Genomic DNA, 24,009 nt, shown 5'->3' with positions numbered 1-24,009 from the left:
CCAAATAGGTTTTACACTGAAAACTGCAGGAACTTCAAACCGGCACTAGGAAACAGACTGAGAAACTAGAGTAAAAGTTTCTCATGCAACCCGTTCCTTGGTGATAGATGAACGAACGTCTCTCCACATGCTCAGTTCTGAGAGATAAGTGTGTGTGAAAGCCATCTTTCACCTAGCTTGTTGGGAACACAAAGTTTGTTTTCAGTTGCACACTCCACTCCATACATATGTGTGGGGAGGTACTAGCTCCAACTCGGTGTTACAGTGAAAACTGCAGGAACTTCAAACCGGCACTAGGAAACAGACTGAGAAACCAGAGTTAAAGTTTCTCCTGCAATCCGTTCCCTTGGTGCTAGATGAACGAACGTCTCTCCGCATGCTAGGTTCTGAGAGATATGTGAGTGTGAAAGCCGTCCTTCACCTAGCTTGTTGGGAACATAAAGTTTCTTTTCAGTTGCAAACTCCACTCCATACATATATATGGGGAGGTACAAGCTCCAACTCGATTTTACAGTGAAAACTGCAGGAACTTCAAACCGGCACTAGGAAACAGACTGAGAAAACAGAGTAAAAGATTCTCCTGCAACCCGTTCCCTTGGTGCTAGATGAACGAACGTCTCTCCACATGCTCACTTCTGACAGTTAAGTGTGTTTGAAAGTCGTCCTTAATTTAGCTTGTTGGGAACACAAAGTTTCTTTTCAGTTGGAAACTCCACTCCATACATATATATGGGGAGGTACTGGCTCCAACTCGGTTTTACAGTGAAAACTGCAGGAACATCAAACCGGCACTAGGAAACAGACTTAGAAACCAGAGTAAAAGATTCTCCTGCAACCCGTTCCCTTGTTGCTAGATGAACGAACGTCTCTCCACCTGCTTAGTTCTGAGAGATAAGTGTGTGTGAAAGCCGTCCTTCACCTAGCTTGTTGGGAAAACAAAGTTTTTTTCAGTTGCAAACTCCACTCCATACATATATATGGGGAGGAACTAGCTCCAACTCGGTTTTACAGTTAAAACTGCAGGAACTTCAAACCGGCACTAGGAAACAGACTGGGAAACCAGAGTAAAAGTTTCTCCTGCAACCCGTTCCCTTGGTGCTAGATGAACGAACGTCTCTCCACATGCTCAGATTTGAGAGATAAGTGGGTGTGAAAGCCGTTCTTCATATAGCTTGTTGGGAACACAAAGTTTCTTTTCAGTTGCAAACTCCATTCCACACATATATATGGGGAGGTACTAGCTCCAACTCGGTTTTACATTGAAAACTGCAGGAACTTCAAACCGGCCCTAGGAAACAGACTGAGAAACCAGAGTAAAAGTTTCTCCTGCAACCCGTTCCCTTGGTGCTAGATAAACGAACGTCTCTCCACATGCTCAGTTCTGAGAGATAATTGTGTGTGAAAGCCGTCCTTAACTTAGCTTGTTGGGAACACAAAGTTTCTTTTCGGTTGCAATCTCCACTCCATACATATATATGGGGAGGTACTAGCTCCAAATAGGTTTTACAGTGAAAACTGCAGGAACTTCAAACCGGCACTAGGAAACAGACTGAGAAACCAGAGTAAAAGTTTCTCATGCAACCCGTTCCCTTGGTGATAGATGAACGAACGTCTCTCCACATGCTCAGTTCTGAGAGATAAGTGTGTGTGAAAGCCATCCTTCACCTAGCTTGTTGGGAACACAAAGTTTGTTTTCAGTTGCACACTCCACTCCATACATATATGTGGGGAGGTACTAGCTCCAACTCGGTGTTACAGTGAAAACTGCAGGAACTTCAAACCGGCACTAGGAAACAGACTGAGAAACCAGAGTTAAAGTTTCTCCTGCAACCCGTTCCCTTGGTGCTAGATGAACGAACGTCTCTCCGCATGCTAGGTTCTGAGAGATATGTGAGTGTGAAAGCCGTCCTTCACCTAGCTTGTTGGGAACATAAAGTTTCTTTTCAGTTGCAAACTCCACTCCATACATATATATGGGGAGGTACAAGCTCCAACTCGATTTTACAGTGAAAACTGCAGGAACTTCAAACCGGCACTAGGAAACAGACTGAGAAAACAGAGTAAAAGATTCTCCTGCAACCCGTTCCCTTGGTGCTAGATGAACGAACGTCTCTCCACATGCTCACTTCTGACAGTTAAGTGTGTTTGAAAGTCGTCCTTAATTTAGCTTGTTGGGAACACAAAGTTTCTTTTCAGTTGCAAACTCCACTCCATACATATATATGGGGAGGTACTAGCTCCAACTCGGTTTTACAGTGAAAACTGCAGGAACTTCAAACCGGCACTAGGAAACAGACTTAGAAACCAGAGTAAAAGATTCTCCTGCAACCCGTTCCCTTGGTGCTAGATGAACGAACGTCTCTCCACCTGCTTAGTTCTGAGAGATAAGTGTGTGTGAAAGCCGTCCTTCACCTAGCTTGATGGGAACACAAAGTTTTTTTCAGTTGCAAACGCCACTCCATACATATATAAGGGGAGGTACTAGCTCCAACTCGGTTTTACAGTGAAAACTGCAGGAACTTCAAACCGGCACTAGGAAACAGACTGAGAAACCAGAGTAAAAGTTTCTCCTGCAACCCATTCCCTTGGGGCTAGATGAACGAACGTCTCTCCACATGCTCAGTTCTGAGAGGTAAGTGTGTGTGAAAGCCGTCCTTCCCCTAGCTTGTTGGGAACACAAAGTTTCTTTTCGGTTGCAATCTCCACTCCATACATATATATGGGGAGGTACTAGCTCCAAATAGGTTTTACAGTGAAAACTGCAGGAACTTCCAACCGGCACTAGGAAACAGACTGAGAAACCAGAGTAAAAGTTTCTCATGCAACCCGTTCCCTTGTTGCTAGATGAACGAACGTCTCTCCACATGCTCAGTTCTGAGAGATAAGTGTGTGTGAAAGCCATCCTTCAACTAGCTTGTTGGGAACACAAAGTTTGTTTTCAGTTGCACACTCCACTCCATACATATATGTGGGGAGGTACTAGCTCCAACTCGGTTTTACAGTGAAAACTGCAGGAATTTCAAACCGGCACTAGGAAACAGACTGAGAAACCAGAGTAAAAGTTTCTCCTGCAAACCGTTCCCTTGGTGCTAGATGAACGAAAGTCTCTCCACATGCTCAGTTCTGAGGGATAAGTGTGTGTGAAAGCCATTCTTTACCTAGCTTGTTGGGAACACAAAGTTTCTTTTCAGTTGCAAACACCACTCCATACATATATATGGGGAGGTACTAGCTCCAACTCGGTTTTACAGTTAAAACTGCAGGAACTTCAAACCGGCACTAGGAAACAGAGAAATCACAGTTAAAGTTTCTCCTAAAACCCGTTCCCTTGGTGCTAGATGAACGAACGTCTCTCCGCATGCTAGGTTCTGAGAGATATGTGAGTGTGAAAGCCGAACTTCACCTAGCTTGTTGGGAACACAAAGTTTCTTTTCAGTTGCAAACTCCACTCCATACATATATATGGGGAGGTACTAGCTCCAACTCGGTTTTACATTGAAAACTGCAGGAACTTCAACCCGGCACTAGGAAACAGACTGAGAAATCAGAGTAAAAGTTTCTCCTGCAACCCGTTCCCTTGGTGCTAGATAAACGAACGTCTCTCCACATGCTCAGTTCTGAGAGATAAGTGTGTGTGAAAGCCGTCCTTCACCTAGCTTGTTGGGAATACAAAGTTTTTTTCAGTTGCAAACTCCACTCCATACATATATATGGGGAGATACTAGCTCCAACTCGGTTTTACAGTGAAAATTGCAGGAACATGAAACCGGCACTAGGAAACAGACTGAGAATCCAGAGTAAAAGTTTCTCCTGCAAACCGTTCCCTTGTTGCTAGATGAACGAACGTCTCTCCACATGCTCAGTTCTGAGAGATAAGTGTGTGTGAAAGCCGTCCTTCACCTAGCTTGATGGGAACACAAAGTTTTTTTCAGTTGCAAACGCCACTCCATACATATATATGGGGAGGTACTAGCTCCAACTCGGTTTTACAGTGAAAACTGCAGGAACTTCAAACCGGCACTAGGAAACAGACTGAGAATCCAGAGTAAAAGTTTCTCCTGCAACCCGTTCCCTTGGTGCTAGATGAACGAACGTCTCTCCACATGCTCAGTTCTGAGAGATAATTGTGTGTGAAAGCCGTCCTTAACCTAGCTTGTTGGGAACACAAAATTTCTTTTCGGTTGCAATCTCCACTCCATACATATATACGGGGAGGTACTAGCTCCAAATAGGTTTTACAGTGAAAACTGCAGGAACTTCAAACCGGCACTAGGAAACAGACTGAGAAATCAGAGTAAAAGTTTCTCATGCAACCCGTTCCCTTGGTGATAGATGAACAAACGTCTCTCCACATGCTCAGTTCTGAGAGATAAGTGTGTGTGAAAGCCATCCTTCACCTAGCTTGTTGGGAACACAAAGTTTGTTTTCAGTTGCACACTCCACTCCATACATATATATGGGGAGGTACAATCTCCAACTCGATTTTACAGTGAAAACTGCAGGAACTTCAAACCGGCACTAGGAAACAGACTGAGAAAACAGAGTAAATGATTCTCCTGCAACCCGTTCCCTTGGTGCTAGATGAACGAACGTCTCTCCACATGCTCACTTCTGACAGTTAAGTGTGTTTGAAAGTCGTCCTTAATTTAGCTTGTTGGGAACACAAAGTTTCTTTTCAGTTGCAAACTCCACTCCATACATATATATGGGGAGGTACTAGCTCCAAATCGGTTTTACAGTGAAAACTGCAGGAACTTCAAACCGGCACTAGGAAACAGACTTAGAAACCAGAGTAAAAGATTCTCCTGCAACCCGTTCCCTTGGTGCTAGATGAACGAACGTGTCTCCACCTGCTTAGTTCTGAGAGATAAGTGTGTGTGAAAGCCGTCCTTCACCTAGCTTGTTGGGAGAACAAAGTTTTTTTCAGTTGCAAACTCCACTCCATACATATATATGGGGAGGAACTAGCTCCAACTCGGTTTTACAGTTAAAACTGCAGGAACTTCAAACCGGCACTAGGAAACAGCCTGGGAAACCAGAGTAAAAGATTCTCCTGCAACCCGTTCCCTTGGTGCTAGATGAATGAACGTCTCTCCACCTGCTTAGTTCTGAGAGATAAGTGTGTGTGAAAGCCGTCCTTCACCTAGCTTGTTGGGAAAAAAAAGTTTTTTCAGTTGCAAACTCCACTCCATACATGTATATGGGGAGGAACTAGCTCCAACTCGGTTTTACAGTTAAAACTGCTGGAAATTCAAACCGGCACTAGGAAACAGACTGGGAAACCAGAGTAAATGTTTCTCCTGCAACCCGTTCCCTTGTTGCTAGATGAACGAACGTCTCTCCACATGCTCAGTTCTGAGAGATAAGTATGTGTGAAAGCCGTTCTTCATATAGCTTGTTGGGAACACAAAGTTTCTTTTCAGTTGCAAACTCCATTCCATACATATATAAGGGGAGGTACTAGCTCCAACTCGGTTTTACAGTGAAAACTGCAGGAACTTCAAACCGGCCCTAGGAAACAGACTGAGAAACCAGAGTAAAAGTTTCTCCTGCAACCTGTTCCCTTGGTGCTAGATAAACGAACGTCTCTCCACATGCTCAGTTCTGAGAGATAAGTGTGTGTGAAAGCCGTCCTTCAACTAGCTTGTTGGGAACACAAAGTTTTTTTCAGTTGCAAACTCCACTCCATACATATATACGGGGAGGTACAAGCACCAACTCGGTTTTACAGTGAAAATTGCAGGAACTTGAAACCGGCACTAGGAAACAGACTGAGAATCCAGAGTAAAAGTTTCTCCTGCAACCCGTTCCCTTGTTGCTAGATGAACGAACGTCTCTCCACATGCTCAGTTCTGAGAGATAAGTGTCTGTGAAAGCCGTCCTTCACCTAGCTTGATGGGAACACAAAGTTTTTTTCACTTGCAAACGCCACTCCATACATATATACGGGGAGGTACTAGCTCCAACTCGGTTTTACAGTGAAAACTGCAGGAACTTCAAACCGGCACTAGGAAACAGACTGAGAATCCAGAGTAAAAGTTTCTCCTGCAACCCGTTCCCTTGGTGCTAGATGAACGAACGTCTCTCCACATGCTCAGTTCTGAGAGATAATTGTGTGTGAAAGCCGTCCTTAACTTAGCTTGTTGGGAACACAAAGTTTCTTTTCGGTTGCAATCTCCACTCCATACATATATATGGGGAGGTACAAGCTCCAAATAGGTTTTACAGTGAAAACTGCAGGAACTTCAAACCGGCACTACGAAACAGACTGAGAAACCAGAGTAAAAGTTTCTCATGCAACCCGTTCCCTTGGTGATAGATGAACGAAAGTCTCTCCACATGCTCAGTTCTGAGAGATAAGTGTGTGTGAAAGCCATCCTTCACCTAGCTTGTTGGGAACACAAAGTTTGTTTTCAGTTGCACACTCCACTCCGTACATATATGTGGGGAGGTACTAGCTCCAACTCGGTGTTACAGTGAAAACTGCAGGAACTTCAAACCGGCACTAGGAAACAGACTGAGAAACCAGAGTTAAAGTTTCTCCTGCAATCCGTTCCCTTGGTGCTAGATGAACGAACGTCTCTCCGCATGCTAGGTTCTGAGAGATATGTGAGTGTGAAAGCCGTCCTTCACCTAGCTTGTTGGGAACATAAAGTTTCTTTTCTGTTGCAAACTCCACTCCATACATATATATGGGGTGGTACAAGCTCCAACTCGATTTTACAGTGAAAACTGCAGGAACTTCAAACCGGCACTAGGAAACAGACTGAGAAAACAGAGTAAAAGATTCTCCTGCAACCCGTTCCCTTGGTGCTAGATGAACGAACGTCTCTCCACATGCTCACTTCTGACAGTTAAGTGTGTTTGAAAGTCGTCCTTAATTTAGCTTGTTGGGAACACAAAGTTTCTTTTCAGTTGCAAACTCCACTCCATACATATATATGGGGAGGTACTAGCTCCAACTCGGTTTTACAGTGAAAACTGCAGGAACTTCAAACCGGCACTAGGAAACAGACTTAGAAACCAGAGTAAAAGATTCTCCTGCAACCCGTTCCCTTGGTGCTAGATGAACGAACGTCTCTCCAGCTGCTTAGTTCTGAGAGATAAGTGTGTGTGAAAGCCGTCCTTCACCTAGCTTGTTGGGAAAACAAAGTTTTTTTCAGTTGCAAACTCCACTCCATACATATATATGGGGAGGTACTAGCTCCAACTCGGTTTTACAGTGAAAACTGCAGGAACTTCAAACCGGCACTAGGAAACAGACTGGGAAACCAGAGTAAAAGTTTCTCCTGCAACCCGTTCCCTTGGTGCAAGATGAACGAAAGTCTCTCCACTTGCTCATTTCTGAGAGATATGTGTGTTTGTTAGCCGTACTTCACCTAGCTTGTTGGGAACACAAAGTTTCTTTTCAGTTGCAAACTCCACTCCATACATATATAGGGGGAGGAACTAGCTCCAAATCTGTTTTACAGTGAAAACTGCAGTTACTTCAAAACGGCACTAGGAAACAGACTGAGAAACCAGAGTAAAAGTTTCTCCTGCAATCCATTCCCTTGTTGCTAGATGAACGAACGTCTCTCCGCATGCTAGGTTCTGAGAGATATGTGAGTGTGAAAGCCGAACTTCACCTAGCTTGTTGGGAACACAAAGTTTCTTTTCAGTTGCAAACTCCACTCCATACATATATATTCGGAGGTACTAGCTCCAACTCGGTTTTACATTGAAAACTGCAGGAACTTCAACCCGGCACTAGGAAACAGACTGAGAATCAGAGTAAAATTTTCTCCTGCAACCCGTTCCCTTGGTGCTAGATGAACGAACGTCTCTCCACATGCTCAGTTCTGAGTGATAAGTGTGTGTGAAAGCCGTCCTTCAACTAGCTTGTTGGGAACACAATGTTTCTTTTCAGTTGCCAACTCCACTCCATACATATATATGGGGAGGTACTAGCTCCAACTCAGTTTTACAGTGAAAACTGCAGGAACTTCAACCCGGCACTAGGAAACAGACTGAGAATCCAGAGTAAAAGTTTCTCCTGCAAACCGTTCCCTTGTTGCTACATGAACGAACGTCTCTCCACATGCTCAGATCTGAGAGATAAGTGTGTGTGAAAGCCGTTCTTCATATAGCTTGTTGGGAACACAAAGATTCTTTTCAGTTGCAAACTCCATTCCATACATATATATGGGGAGGTACTAGCTCCAACTCGGTTTTACAGTGAAAACTGCAGGAACTTCAAACCGGCCCTAGGAAACAGAATGAGAAACCAGAGAAAAAGTTTCTCCTGCAACCCATTCCCTTGGTGCTAGATAAACGAACGTCTCTCCACATGCTCAGTTCTGAGAGATAAGTGTGTGTGAAAGCCGTCCTTCACCTAGCTTGTTGGGAACACAAAGTTTCTTTTCAGTTGCAAACTCCACTCCATACATATATATGGGGAGGTACTAGTTCCAACTCGGTTTTACAGTGAAAATTGCAGGAACTTGAAACCGGCACTAGGAAACAGACTGAGAATCCAGAGTAAAAGTTTCTCCTGCAACCCGTTCCCTTGTTGCTAGATGAACGAACGTCTCTCCACATGCTCAGTTCTGAGAGATAAGTGTGCGTGAATGCCGTCCTTCACCTAGCTTGTTGGGAACACAAAGTTTCTCTTCAGTTGCAAACTCCACTCCATACATATATATGGGGAGGTACTAGCTCCAACTCGGTTTTACAGTGAAAACTGCAGGAACTTCAAACCGGCACTAGGAAACAGACTGAGAAACCAGAGTAAAAGTTTCTCCTGCAACCCATTCCCTTGGGGCTAGATGAACGAACGTCTCTCCACATGCTCAGTTCTGAGAGGTAAGTGTGTGTGAAAGCCGTCCTTCACCTAGCTTGTTGGGAACACAAAGTTTCTTTTCAGTTGCAAACTCCACTCCATACATGTATATGGGGAGGTACTAGCTCCAACTCGGTTTTACATTGAAAACTGCAGGAACTTCAAACCGGCACTAGGAAACAGACTGAGAAAACAGAGTAAAAGATTCTCCTGCAACCCGTACCCTTGGTGCTAGATGAACGAACGTCTCTCCACATGCTCACTTCTGACAGTTAAGTGTGTTTGAAAGTCGTCCTTAATTTAGCTTGTTGGGAACACAAAGTTTCTTTTCAGTTGCAAACTCCACTCCATACATATATATGGGGAGGTACTAGCTCCAACTCGGTTTTAAAGTGAAAACTGCAGGAACTTCAAACCGGCACTAGGAAACAGACTTAGAAACCAGAGTAAAAGTTTCTCCTGCAACCAGTTCCCTTGGTGCTAGATGAACGAACGTCTCTCCACCTGCTTAGTTCTGAGAGATAAGTGTGTGTGAAAGCCGTCCTTCACCTAGCTTGTTGGGAAAACAAAGTTTTTTTCATTTGCAAACTCCACTCCATACATAAATATGGGGAGGAACTAGCTCCAACTCGGTTTTACAGTTAAAACTGCAGGAACTTCAAACCGGCACTTGGAAACAGACTGGGAAACCAGAGTAAAAGTTTCTCCTGCAACCCTTTCCCTTGGTGCAAGATGAACGAAAGTCTCTCCACTTGCTCAGTTCTGAGAGATATGTGTGTTTGGTAGCCGTCCTTCACCTAGCTTGTTGGGAACACAAAGTTTCTTTTCAGTTGCAAACTCCACTCCATACATATATAGGGGGAGGAACTAGCTCCAAATCTGTTTTACAGTGAAAACTGCAGTTACTTCAAAACGGCACTAGGAAACAGACTGAGAAACCAGAGTAAAAGTTTCTCCTGCAACCCATTCCCTTGTTGCTAGATGAACGAAAGTCTCTCCACATGCTCAGTTCTGAGAGATAACTGTGTGTGAAAGCCGTACTTCACCTAGCATGTTGGGAACACAAAGTTTCTTTTCAGTTGCAAACTCCACTCCATACATATATATGGGGAGGTACTAGCTCCAACTCGGTTTTACAGTGAAAACTGCAGGAATTTCAAACCGGCACTAGGAAACAGACTGAGAAACCAGAGTAAAAGTTTCTCCTGCAACCCGTTCCCTTGGTGCTAGATGAACGGAAGTCTCTCCACATGCTCAGTTCTGAGAGATAAGTGTGTGTGAAAGCCATTCTTTACCTAGCTTGTTGGGAACACAAAGTTTCTTTTCAGTTGCAAACTCCATTCCATACATATATATGGGGAGGTACTAGCTCCAACTCGGTTTTACAGTGAAAACTGCAGGAACTTCAAACCGGCACTAGGAAACAGACAGAGAAATCAGAGTTAAAGTTTCTCCTAAAACCCGTTCCCTTGGTGCTAGATGAACGAACGTCTCTTCGCATGCTAGGTTCTGAGAGATATGTGAGTGTGAAAGCCGAACTTCACCTAGCTTGTTGGGAACACAAAGTTTCTTTTCAGTTGCAAACTCCACTCCATACATATATATTCGGAGGTACTAGCTCCAACTCGGTTTTACATTGAAAACTGCAGGAACTTCAACCCGGCACTAGGAAACAGACTGAGAATCAGAGTAAAAGTTTCTCCTGCAACCCGTTCCCTTGGTGCTAGATGAACGAACGTCTCTCCACATGCTCAGTTCTGAGTGATAAGTGTGTGTGAAAGCCGTCCTTCAACTAGCTTGTTGGGAACACAATGTTTCTTTTCAGTTGCCAACTCCACTCCATACATATATATGGGGAGGTACTAGCTCCAACTCAGTTTTACAGTGAAAACTGCAGGAACTTCAACCCGGCACTAGGAAACAGACTGAGAAACCAGAGTAAAAGTTTCTCCTGCAACCCGTTCCCTTGTTGCTAGATGAACGAACGTCTCTCCACATGCTCAGATCTGAGAGATAAGTGTGTGTGAAAGCCGTTCTTCATATAGCTTGTTGGGAACACAAAGTTTCTTTTCATTTGCAAACTCCATTCCATACATATATATGGGGAGGTACTAGCTCCAACTCGGTTTTACAGTGAAAACTGCAGGAACTTCAAACCGGCCCTAGGAAACAGACTGAGAACCAGAGAAAAAGTTTCTCCTGCAACCCGTTCCCTTGGTGCTAGATAAACGAACGTCTCTGCACATGCTCAGTTCTGAGAGATAAGTGTGTGTGAAAGCCGTCCTTCACCTAGCTTGATGGGAACACAAAGTTTTTTTCAGTTGCAAACTCCACTCCATACATATATATGGGGAGGTACTACCTCCAACTCGGTTTTACAGTGAAAACTGCAGGAACTTCAAACCGGCACTAGGAAACAGACTGAGAAACCAGAGAAAAAGTTTCTCCTGCAATCCGTTCCTTTGGTGCTAGATGAACGAACGTCTCTCCACTTGCTCAGTTCTGAGAGATATGTGTATGGGGAAGCCGTCCTTCACCTAGCTTGTTGGGAACACAAAGTTTCTTTTCGGTTGCTATCTCCACTCCATACATATATATGGGGAGGTAAAAGCTCCAACTCGATTTTACAGTGAAAACTGCAGGAACTTCAAACCGGCACTAAGAAACAGACTGAGAAAACAGAGTAAAAGATTCTCCTGCAACCCGTTCCCTTGGTGCTAGATGAACGAACGTCTCTCCACATGCTCAGTTCTGAGAGATAAGTGTGTGTGAAAGCCGTCCTTCACCAAGCTTGTTGGGAACACAAAGATTCTTTTCAGTTGCAAACTCCACTCCATACATATATATGGGGAGGTACTAGCTCCAACTCCGTTTTACAGTGAAAACTGCAGTTACTTCAAAACGGCACTAGGAAACAGACTGAGAATCCAGAGTAAAAGATTCTCCTGCAAACCGTTCCCTTGTTGCTAGATGAACGAAAGTCTCTCCACATGCTCAGTTCTGAGAGATAAGTGTGTGTGAAAGCCGTCCTTCACCTAGCTTGTTGGGAACACAAAGTTTCTTTTTAGTTTCAAACTCCACTCCATACATATATATGGGGAGGTACTAGCTCCAACTCGATTTTACAGTGAAAACTGCAGGAACTTCAAACCGGCACTAGGAAACAGACTGAGAAACCAGAGTAAAAGTTTCTCCTGCAACCCATTCCCTTGGTGCAAGATGAACGAAAGTCTCTCCACTTGCTAAGTTCTGAGAGATATGTGTGTTTGGTAGCCGTCCTTCACCTAGCTTGTTGGGAACACAAAGTTTCTTTTCAGTTGCAAACTCCACTCCATACATATATAGGGGGAGGAACTAGCTCCAAATCTGTTTTACAGTGAAAACTGCAGTTACTTCAAAACGGCACTCGGAAACAGACCTAGAAACCAGGGTAAAAGTTTCTCCTGCAACCCATTCCCTTGTTGCTAGATGAACGAAAGTCTCTCCACATGCTCAGTTCTGAGAGATAACTGTGTGTGAAAGCCATACTTCACCTAGCATGTTGGGAACACAAAGTTTCTTTTCAGTTGCAAACTCCACTCCATACATATATATGGGGAGGTACTAGCTCCAACTCGGTTTTACAGTGAAAACTGCAGGAAATTCAAACCGGCACTAGGAAACAGACTGAGAAACCAGAGTAAAAGTTTCTCCTGCAACCCGTTCCCTTGGTGCTAGATGAACGAAAGTCTCTCCACATGCTCAGTTCTGAGAGATAAGTGTGTGTGAACGCCATTCTTTACCTAGCTTGTTGGGAACACAAAGTTTCTTTTCAGTTGCAAACTCCACTCCATACATATATATGGGGAGGTACTAGCTCCAACTCGGTTTTACAGTGAAAACTGCAGGAACTTCAAACCGGCACTAGGAAACAGACAGAGAAATCAGAGTTAAAGTTTCTCCTAAAACCCGTTCCCTTGGTGCTAGATGAACGAACGTCTCTCCGCATGCTAGGTTCTGAGAGATATGTGAGTGTGAAAGCCGAACTTCACCTAGCTTGTTGGGAACACAAAGTTTATTTTCAGTTGCAAACTCCACTCCATACATATATATTCTGAGGTACTAGCTCCAACTCGGTTTTACATTGAAAACTGCAGGAACTTCAACCCGGCACTAGGAAACAGACTGAGAATCAGAGTAAAATTTTCTCCTGCAACCCATTCCCTTGGTGCTAGATGAACGAAAGTCTCTCCACATGCTCAGTTCTGAGTGATAAGTGTGTGTGAAAGCCGTCCTTCAACTAGATTGTTGGGAACACAATGTTTCTTTTCAGTTGCCAACTCCACTCCATACATATATATGGGGAGGTACTAGCTCCAACTCAGTTTTACAGTGAAAACTGCAGGAACTTCAACCAGGCACTAGGAAACAGACTGAGAATCCAGAGTAAAAGTTTCTCCTGCAACCCGTTCCCTTGTTGCTAGATGAACGAACGTCTCTCCACATGCTCAGATCTGAGAGATAAGTGTGTGTGAAAGCCGTTCTTCATATAGCTTGTTGGGAAAACAAAGTTTCTTTTCAGTTGCAAACTCCATTCCATACATATATATGGGGAGGTACTAGCTCCAACTCGGTTTTACAGTGAAAACTGCAGGAACTTCAAACCGGCCCTAGGAAACAGACTGAGAAACCAGAGTAAAAGTTTCTCCTGCAACCCATTCCCTTGGTGCTAGATAAACGAACATCTCTCCACATGCTCAGTTCTGAGAGATAAGTGTGTGTGAAAGCCGTCCTTCACCTAGCTTGTTGGGAACACAAAGTTTGTTTTCAATTGCAAATTCCACTCCATACATATATATGGGGAGGTACTAGCTCCAACTCGGTTTTACAGTGAAAATTGCAGGAACTTGAAACCGGCACAAGGAAACAGACTGAGAATCCAGAGTAAAAGTTTCTCCTGCAACCCGTTCCCTTGTTGCTAGATGAACGAACGTCTCTCCACATGCTCAGTTCTGAGAGATAAGTGTGTGTGAAAGCCGTCCTTCACCTAGCTTGATGGGAACACAAAGTTTTTTTCAGTTGCAAACTCCACTCCATACATATATATGGGGAGGTACTAGCTCCAACTCGGTTTTACAGTGAAAACTGCAGGAACTTCAAACCGGCACTAGGAAACAGACTGAGAAACCATAGTAAAAGTTTCTCCTGCAACCCGTTCTTTGGTGCTAGATGAACGAACGTCTCTCCACTTGCTCAGTTCTGAGAGATATGTGTGTGGGGAAGCCGTCCTTCAACTAGCTTGTTGGGAACACAAAGTTTCTTTTCAGTTGCAAACTCCACTCCATACATATATATGGGGAGGTACTAGCTCCAACTCGGTTTTACAGTGAAAACTGCAGTTACTTCAAAACGGCACTAGGAAACAGACTGATAATCCAGAGTAAAAGTTTCTATTGCAACCCGTTCCCTTGGTGCTAGATGAACGAACGTCTCTCCACATGCTCAGTTCTGAGAGATAATTGTGTGTGAAAGCCGTCCTTCACCTAGCTTGATGGGAACACAAAGTTTTTTTCAGTTGCAAACGCCACTCCATACATATATATGGGGAGGTACTAGCTCCAACTCGGTTTTACAGTGAAAACTGCAGTTACTTCAAAACGGCACTAGGAAACAGACTGAGAATCCAGAGTAAAAGTTTCTCCTGCAACACGTTCCCTTGGTGCTAGACGAACGAACGTCTCTCCACATGCTCAGTTCTGAGAGATAAGTGTGTGTGAAAGCCGTCCTTCACAAAGATTGTTGGGAACACAAAGTTTCTTTTCAGTTGCAAACTCCACTCCATACATATATATGGGGAGGTACTAGCTCCAACTCGGTTTTACAGTGAAAACTGCAGTTACTTCAAAACGGCACTAGGAAACAGACTGAGAATCCAGAGTAAAAGATTCTCCTGCAACCCGTTCCCTTGTTGCTAGATGAACGAACGTCTCTCCACATGCTCAGTTCTGAGAGATAACTGTGTGTGAAAGCCGTACTTCACCTAGCTTGTTGGGAACACAAAGTTTCTTTTCAGTTGCAAACTCCACTCCATACATATATACGGGGAGGTACTAGCTCCAACTCGGTTTTACAGTGAAAACTGCAGGAACTTCAAACTGGCACTAGGAAACAGACTGAGAAACCAGAGTTAAAGTTTCTCCTAAAACCCGTTCCATTGTTGCTAGATGAACGAACGTCTCTCCGCATGCTAGGTTCTGAGAGATATGTGACTGTGAAAGCCGAACTTCACCTAGCTTGTTGGGAACACAAAGTTTCTTTTCAGTTGCAAACTCCACTCCATACATATATATGGGGAGGTACTAGCTCCAACTCGGTTTTACAGTGAAAACTGCATGAACTTCAAACCGGCACTAGGAAACAGACTGCGATACCAGAGTAAAAATTTCTCCTGCAAACCGTTCCCTTGGTGCTAAATGAACGAACGTCTCTCCACATGCTCAGTTCTGAGAGATAAGTGTGTGTGAAAGCCGTCCTTCACCTAGCTTGTTGGGAACACAAAGTTTCTTTTAAGTTGCAAACTCCACTCCATACATATATATGGTGAGGTACAAGCTCCAACTCGATTTTACAGTGAAAACTGCAGGAACTTCAAACCGGCACTAGGAAACAGACTGAGAAAACAGAGTAAAAGATTTTCCTGCAACCCGTTCCCTTGGTGCTAGATGAACGAACGTCTCTCCACATGCTCACTTCTGACAGTTAAGTGTGTGTGAAAGCCGTCCTTAATTTAGCTTGTTGGGAACACAAAGATTCTTTTCAGTTGCAAACTCCACTCCATACATATATATGGTGAGGTACAAGCTCCAACTCGATTTTACAGTGAAAACTGCAGGAACTTCAAACCGGCACTAGGAAACAGACTTAGAAACCAGAGAAAAGATTCTCCTGCAACCCGTTCCCTTGGTGCTAGATGAACAAACGTCTCTCCACCTGCTTAGTTCTGAGAGATAAGTGTGTGTGAAAGCCGTCCTTCACCTAGCTTGTTGGGAAAACAAAGTTTTTTTCAGTTGCAAACTCCACTCCATACATATATATGGGGAGGAACAAGCTCCAACTCGGTTTTACAGTTAAAACTGCAGGAACTTCAAACCGGCACTAGGAAACAGACTGGGAAACCAGAGTAAAAGTTTCTCCTGAAACCCGTTCCCTTTGTGCAAGATGAACGAAAGTCTCTTCACTTGCTCAGTTCTGAGAGGTATGTGTGTTTGGTAGCCGTCCTTCACCTAGCTTGTTGGGAACACAAAGTTTCTTTTCAGTTGCAAACTCCGCTCCATACATATATAGGGGGAGGAACTAGCTCCAAATCTGTTTTACAGTGAAAACTGCAGTTACTTCAAAACGGCACTAGGAAACAGACTGAGAAACAAGAGTAAAAGTCTCTCCTGCAACCCATTCCCTTGTTGCTAGATGAACGAACGTCTCTCCACATGCTCAGTTCTGAGAGATAACTGTGTGTGAAAGCCGTAATTCACCTAGCATGTTGGGAACACAAAGTTTCTTTTCAGTTGCAAACTCCACTCCATACATATATATGGGGAGGTACTAGCTCCAACTCAGTTTTACAGTGAAAACTGCAGGAACTTCAACCAGGCACTAGGAAACAGACTGAGAATCCAGAGTAAAAGTTTCTCCTGCAACCCGTTCCCTTTTTGCTAGATGAACGAACGTCTCTCCACATGCTCAGATCTGAGAGATAAGTGTGTGTGAAAGCCGTCCTTCACCTAGCTTGATGGGAACACAAAGTTTTTTTCAGTTGCAAACTCCACTCCATACATATATATGGGGAGGTACTAGCTCCAACTCGGTTTTACAGTGAAAACTGCAGGAACTTCAAACCGGCACTAGGAAACAGACTGAGAAACCAGAGTAAAAGTTTCTCCTGCAACCCGTTCTTTGGTGCTAGATGAACGAACGTCTCTCCACTTGCTCAGTTCTGAGAGATATGTGTGTGGGGAAGCCGTACTTCAACTAGCTTGTTGGGAACACAAAGTTTCTTTTCAGTTGCAAACTCCACTCCATACATATATATGGGGAGGTACTAGCTCCAACTCGGTTTTACAGTGAAAACTGCAGTTACTTCAAAACGGCACTAGGAAACAGACTGATAACCCAGAGTAAAAGTTTCTATTGCAACCCGTTCCCTTGGTGCTAGATGAACGAACGTCTCTCCACATGCTCAGTTCTGAGAGATAATTGTGTGTGAAAGCCGTCCTTCACCTAGCTTGATGGGAACACAAAGTTTTTTTCAGTTGCAAACGCCACTCCATACATATATATGGGGAGGTACTAGCTCCAACTCGGTTTTACAGTGAAAACTGCAGTTACTTCAAAACGGCACTAGGAAACAGACTGAGAATCCAGAGTAAAAGTTTCTCCTGCAACACGTTCCCTTGGTGCTAGACGAACGAACGTCTCTCCACATGCTCAGTTCTGAGAGATAAGTGTGTGTGAAAGCCGTCCTTCACAAAGATTGTTGGGAACACAAAGTTTCTTTTCAGTTGCAAACTCCACTCCATACATATATATGGGGAGGTACTAGCTCCAACTCGGTTTTACAGTGAAAACTGCAGTTACTTCAAAACGGCACTAGGAAACAGACTGAGAATCCAGAGTAAAAGATTCTCCTGCAACCCGTTCCCTTGTTGCTAGATGAACGAACGTCTCTCCACATGCTCAGTTCTGAGAGATAACTGTGTGTGAAAGCCGTACTTCACCTAGCTTGTTGGGAACACAAAGTTTCTTTTCAGTTGCAAACTCCACTCCATACATATATACGGGGAGGTACTAGCTCCAACTCGCTTTTACAGTGAAAACTGCAGGAACTTCAAACCGGCACTAGGAAACAGACTGAGAAACCAGAGTTAAAGTTTCTCCTAAAACCCGTTCCATTGTTGCTAGATGAACGAACGTCTCTCCGCATGCTAGGTTCTGAGAGATATGTGACTGTGAAAGCCGAACTTCACCTAGCTTGTTGGGAACACAAAGTTTCTTTTCAGTTGCAAACTCCACTCCATACATATATATGGGGAGGTACTAGCTCCAACTCGGTTTTACAGTGAAAACTGCATGAACTTCAAACCGGCACTAGGAAACAGACTGCGATACCAGAGTAAAAATTTCTCCTGCAAACCGTTCCCTTGGTGCTAAATGAACGAACGTCTCTCCACATGCTCAGTTCTGAGAGATAAGTGTGTGTGAAAGCCGTCCTTCACCTAGCTTGTTGGGAACACAAAGTTTCTTTTAAGTTGCAAACTCCACTCCATACATATATACGGTGAGGTACAAGCTCCAACTCGATTTTACAGTGAAAACTGCAGGAACTTCAAACCGGCACTAGGAAACAGACTGAGAAAACAGAGTAAAAGATTTTCCTGCAACCCGTTCCCTTGGTGCTAGATGAACGAACGTCTCTCCACATGCTCACTTCTGACAGTTAAGTGTGTGTGAAAGCCGTCCTTAATTTAGCTTGTTGGGAACACAAAGATTCTTTTCAGTTGCAAACTCCACTCCATACATATATATGGTGAGGTACAAGCTCCAACTCGATTTTACAGTGAAAACTGCAGGAACTTCAAACCGGCACTAGGAAACAGACTTAGAAACCAGAGTAAAAGATTCTCCTGCAACCCGTTCCCTTGGTGCTAGATGAACAAACGTCTCTCCACCTGCTTAGTTCTGAGAGATAAGTGTGTGTGAAAGCCGTCCTTCACCTAGCTTGTTGGGAAAACAAAGTTTTTTTCAGTTGCAAACTCCACTCCATACATATATATGGGGAGGAACAAGCTCCAACTCGGTTTTACAGTTAAAACTGCAGGAACTTCAAACCGGCACTAGGAAACAGACTGGGAAACCAGAGTAAAAGTTTCTCCTGAAACCCGTTCCCTTTGTGCAAGATGAACGAAAGTCTCTTCACTTGCTCAGTTCTGAGAGGTATGTGTGTTTGGTAGCCGTCCTTCACCTAGCTTGTTGGGAACACAAAGTTTCTTTTCAGTTGCAAACTCCGCTCCATACATATATAGGGGGAGGAACTAGCTCCAAATCTGTTTTACAGTGAAAACTGCAGTTACTTCAAAACGGCACTAGGAAACAGACTGAGAAACAAGAGTAAAAGTTTCTCCTGCAACCCATTCCCTTGTTGCTAGATGAACGAACGTCTCTCCACATGCTCAGTTCTGAGAGATAACTGTGTGTGAAAGCCGTAATTCACCTAGCATGTTGGGAACACAAAGTTTCTTTTCAGTTGCAAACTCCACTCCATACATATATATGGGGAGGTACTAGCTCCAACTCAGTTTTACAGTGAAAACTGCAGGAACTTCAACCAGGCACTAGGAAACAGACTGAGAATCCAGAGTAAAAGTTTCTCCTGCAACCCGTTCCCTTTTTGCTAGATGAACGAACGTCTCTCCACATGCTCAGATCTGAGAGATAAGTGTGTGTGAAAGCCGTTCTTCATATAGCTTGTTGGGAAAACAAAGTTTCTTTTCAGTTGCAAACTCCATTCCATACATATATATGGGGAGGTACTAGCTCCAACTCGGTTTTACAGTGAAAACTGCAGGAACTTCAAACCGGCCCTAGGAAACAGACTGAGAAACCAGAGTAAAAGTTTCTCCTGCAACCCGTTCCCTTGGTGCTAGATAAACGAACATCTCTCCACATGCTCAGTTCTGAGAGATAAGTGTGTGTGAAAGCCGTCCTTCACCTAGCTTGTTGGGAACACAAAGTTTATTTTCAGTTGCAAATTCCACTCCATACATATATATGGGGAGGTACTAGCTCCAACTCGGTTTTACAGTGAAAATTGCAGGAACTTGAAACCGGCACAAGGAAACAGACTGAGAATCCAGAGTAAAAGTTTCTCCTGCAACCCGTTCCCTTGTTGCTAGATGAACGAACGTCTCTCCACATGCTCAGTTCTGAGAGATAAGTGTGTGTGAAAGCCGTCCTTCACCTAGCTTGATGGGAACACAAAGTTTTTTTCAGTTGCAAACTCCACTCCATACATATATATGGGGAGGTACTAGCTCCAACTCGGTTTTACAGTGAAAACTGCAGGAACTTCAAACCGGCACTAGGAAACAGACTGAGAAACCAGAGTAAAAGTTTCTCCTTCAACCCGTTCCCTTGGTGCTAGATAAACGAACGTCTCTCCACATGCTCAGTTCTGAGAGATAAGTGTGTGCGAAAGCCGTCCTTCACCTAGCTTGTTGGGAACACAAAGTTTCTTTTCAGTTGCAAACTCCACTCCATACATATATATGGGGAGGTACTAGCTCCAACTCGGTTTTACAGTGAAAACTGCAGTTACTTCAAAAGGGCACTAGGAAACAGACTGAGAATCCAGAGTAAAAGTTTCTCCTGCAACCCGTTCCCTTGTTGCTAGATGAACGAACGTCTCTCCACATGCTCAGTTCTGAGAGATAACTGTGTGTGAAAGCCGTCCTTAACCTAGCTTGTTGAAAACACAAAGTTTCTTTTCGGTTGCAATCTCCACTCCATACATATATATGGGGAGGTACTAGCTCCAAGTAGGTTTTACAGTGAAAACTGCAGGAACTTGAAACCGGCACTAGGAAACAGACTGAGAAACCAGAGTAAAAGTTTCTCCTGCAACCTGTTCCCTTGGTGATAGATGAACGAACGTCTCTCCACATGCTCAGTTCTGAGAGATAAGTGTGTGTGAAAGCCATCCTTCACCTAGCTTGTTGGGAACACAAAGTTTGTTTTCAGTTGCACACTCCACTCCATACATATATGTGGGGAGGTACTAGCTCCAACTCGGTGTTACAGTGAAAACTGCAGGAACTTCAAACCGGCCCTAGGAAACAGACTGAGAAACCAGAGTAAAAGTTTCTCCTGCAACCCGTTCCCTTGGTGCTAGATAAACGAACGTCTCTCCACATGCTCAGTTCTGAGAGATAAGTGTGTGTGAAAGCCGTCCTTCACCTAGCTTGTTGGGAACACAAAGTTTCTTTTCAGTTGCAAATTCCACTCCATACATATATATGGGGAGGTACTAGCTCCAACTCGGTTTTACAGTGAAAATTGCAGGAACTTGAAACCGGCACAAGGAAACAGACTGAGAATCCAGAGTAAAAGTTTCTCCTGCAACCCGTTTCCTTGTTGCTAGATGAACGAACGTCTCTCCACATGCTCAGTTCTGAGAGATAAGTGTGTGTGAAAGCCGTCCTTCACCTAGCTTGATGGGAACACAAAGTTTTTTTCAGTTGCAAACTCCACTCCATACATATATATGGGGAGGTACTAGCTCCAACTCGGTTTTACAGTGAAAACTGCAGGAACTTCAAACAGGCACTAGGAAACAGACTGAGAAACCAGAGTAAAAGTTTCTCCTGCAACCCGTTCTTTGGTGCTAGATGAACGAACGTCTCTCCACTTGCTCAGTTCTGAGAGATATGTGTGTGGGGAAGCCGTCCTTCAACTAGCTTGTTGGGAACACAAAGTTTCTTTTCAGTTGCAAACGCCACTCCATACATATATATGGGGAGGTACTAGCTCCAACTCGGTTTTACAGTGAAAACTGCAGTTACTTCAAAACGGCACTAGGAAACAGACTGAGAATCCAGAGTAAAAGTTTCTCCTGCAACCCGTTCCCTTGGTGCTAGATGAACGAACGTCTCTCCACATGCTCAGTTCTGAGAGATAACTGTGTGTGAAAGCCGTCCTTAAACTAGCTTGTTGAAAACACAAAGTTTCTTTTCGGTTGCAATCTCCACTCCATACATATATATGGGGAGGTACTAGCTCCAAGTAGGTTTTACAGTGAAAACTGCAGGAACTTGAAACCGGCACTAGGAAACAGACTGAGAAACCAGAGTAAAAGTTTCTCCTGCAACCTGTTCCCTTGGTGATAGATGAACGAACGTCTCTCCACATGCTCAGTTCTGAGAGATAAGTGTGTGTGAAAGCCATCCTTCACCTAGCTTGTTGGGAACACAAAGTTTGTTTTCAGTTGCACACTCCACTCCATACATATATGTGGGGAGGTACTAGCTCCAACTCGGTGTTACAGTGAAAACTGCAGGAACTTCAAACCGGCCCTAGGAAACAGACTGAGAAACCAGAGTAAAAGTTTCTCCTGCAACCCGTTCCATTGGTGCTAGATAAACGAACGTCTCTCCACATGCTCAGTTCTGAGAGATAAGTGTGTGTGAAAGCCGTCCTTCACCTAGCTTGTTGGGAACACAAAGTTTCTTTTCAGTTGCAAATTCCACTCCATACATATATATGGGGAGGTACTAGCTCCAACTCGGTTTTACAGTGAAAATTGCAGGAACTTGAAACCGGCACAAGGAAACAGACTGAGAATCCAGAGTAAAAGTTTCTCCTGCAACCCGTTTCCTTGTTGCTAGATGAACGAACGTCTCTCCACATGCTCAGTTCTGAGAGATAAGTGTGTGTGAAAGCCGTCCTTCACCTAGCTTGATGGGAACACAAAGTTTTTTTCAGTTGCAAACTCCACTCCATACATATATATGGGGAGGTACTAGCTCCAACTCGGTTTTACAGTGAAAACTGCAGGAACTTCAAACAGGCACTAGGAAACAGACTGAGAAACCAGAGTAAAAGTTTCTCCTGCAACCCGTTCTTTGGTGCTAGATGAACGAACGTCTCTCCACTTGCTCAGTTCTGAGAGATATGTGTGTGGGGAAGCCGTCCTTCAACTAGCTTGTTGGGAACACAAAGTTTCTTTTCAGTTGCAAACGCCACTCCATACATATATATGGGGAGGTACTAGCTCCAACTCGGTTTTACAGTGAAAACTGCAGTTACTTCAAAACGGCACTAGGAAACAGACTGAGAATCCAGAGTAAAAGTTTCTCCTGCAACCCGTTCCCTTGGTGCTAGATGAACGAACGTCTCTCCACATGCTCAGTTCTGAGAGATAAGTGTGTGTGAAAGCCGTCCTTCACCTAGCTTGATGGGAACACAAAGTTTTTTTCAGTTGCAAACGCCACTCCATACATATATATGGGGAGGTACTAGCTCCAACTCGGCTTTACAGTGAAAACTGCAGGAACTTCAAACCGGCACTAGGAAACAGACTGAGAAACCAGAGTAAAAGATTCTCCTGCAACCCATTCCCTTGGGGCTAGATGAACGAACGTCTCTCCACATGCTCAGTTCTGAGAGATAAGTGTGTGTGAAAGCCGTCCTTCACCTAGCTTGTTGGGAACACAAAGTTTCTTTTCAGTTGCAAACTCCACTCCATACATGTATATGGGGAGGTACTGGCTCCAACTCGGTTTTACAGTGAAAACTGCAGTTACTTCAAAACGGCACTAGGAAACAGACTGAGAATCCAGAGTAAAAGTTTCTCCTGCAACCCGTTCCCTTGGTGCTAGATGAACGAACGTCTCTCCACATGCTCAGTTCTGAGAGATAAGTGTGTGTGAAAGCCGTCCTTCACAAAGCTTGTTGGGAACACAAAGTTTCTTTTCAGTTGCAAACTCCACTCCATACATATATATGGGGAGGTACTAGCTCCAACTCGGTTTTACAGTGAAAACTGCAGTTACTTCAAAACGGCACTAGGAAACAGACTGAGAATCCAGAGTAAAAGATTCTCCTGCAACCCGTTCCCTTGTTGCTAGATGAACGAACGTCTCTCCACATGCTCAGTTCTGAGAGATAACTGTGTGTGAAAGCCGTACTTCACCTAGCTTGTTGGGAACACAAAGTTTCTTTTCAGTTGCAAACTCCACTCCATACATATATACGGGGAGGTACTAGCTCCAACTCGGTTTTACAGTGAAAACTGCAGGAACTTCAAACCGGCACTAGGAAACAGACTGAGAAACCAGAGTTAAAGTTTCTCCTAAAACCCGTTCCATTGTTGCTAGATGAACGAACGTCTCTCCGCATGCTAGGTTCTGAGAGATATGTGACTGTGAAAGCCGAACTTCACCTAGCTTGTTGGGAACACAAAGTTTCTTTTCAGTTGCAAACTCCACCCCATACATATATATGGGGAGGTACTAGCTCCAACTCGGTTTTACAGTGAAAACTGCAGGAACTTCAAACCGGCACTAGGAAACAGACTGCGATACCAGAGTAAAAATTTCTCCTGCAAACCGTTCCCTTGGTGCTAAATGAACGAACGTCTCTCCACATGCTCAGTTCTG

Source organism: Camelus bactrianus, chromosome 23, assembly GCF_048773025.1.
Source record: "Camelus bactrianus isolate YW-2024 breed Bactrian camel chromosome 23, ASM4877302v1, whole genome shotgun sequence".
Lineage (NCBI taxonomy): Eukaryota > Metazoa > Chordata > Mammalia > Artiodactyla > Camelidae > Camelus > Camelus bactrianus.
The sequence above is the reverse complement of the archived record's forward strand: the minus strand, read 5'-3'. Positions refer to the sequence as shown.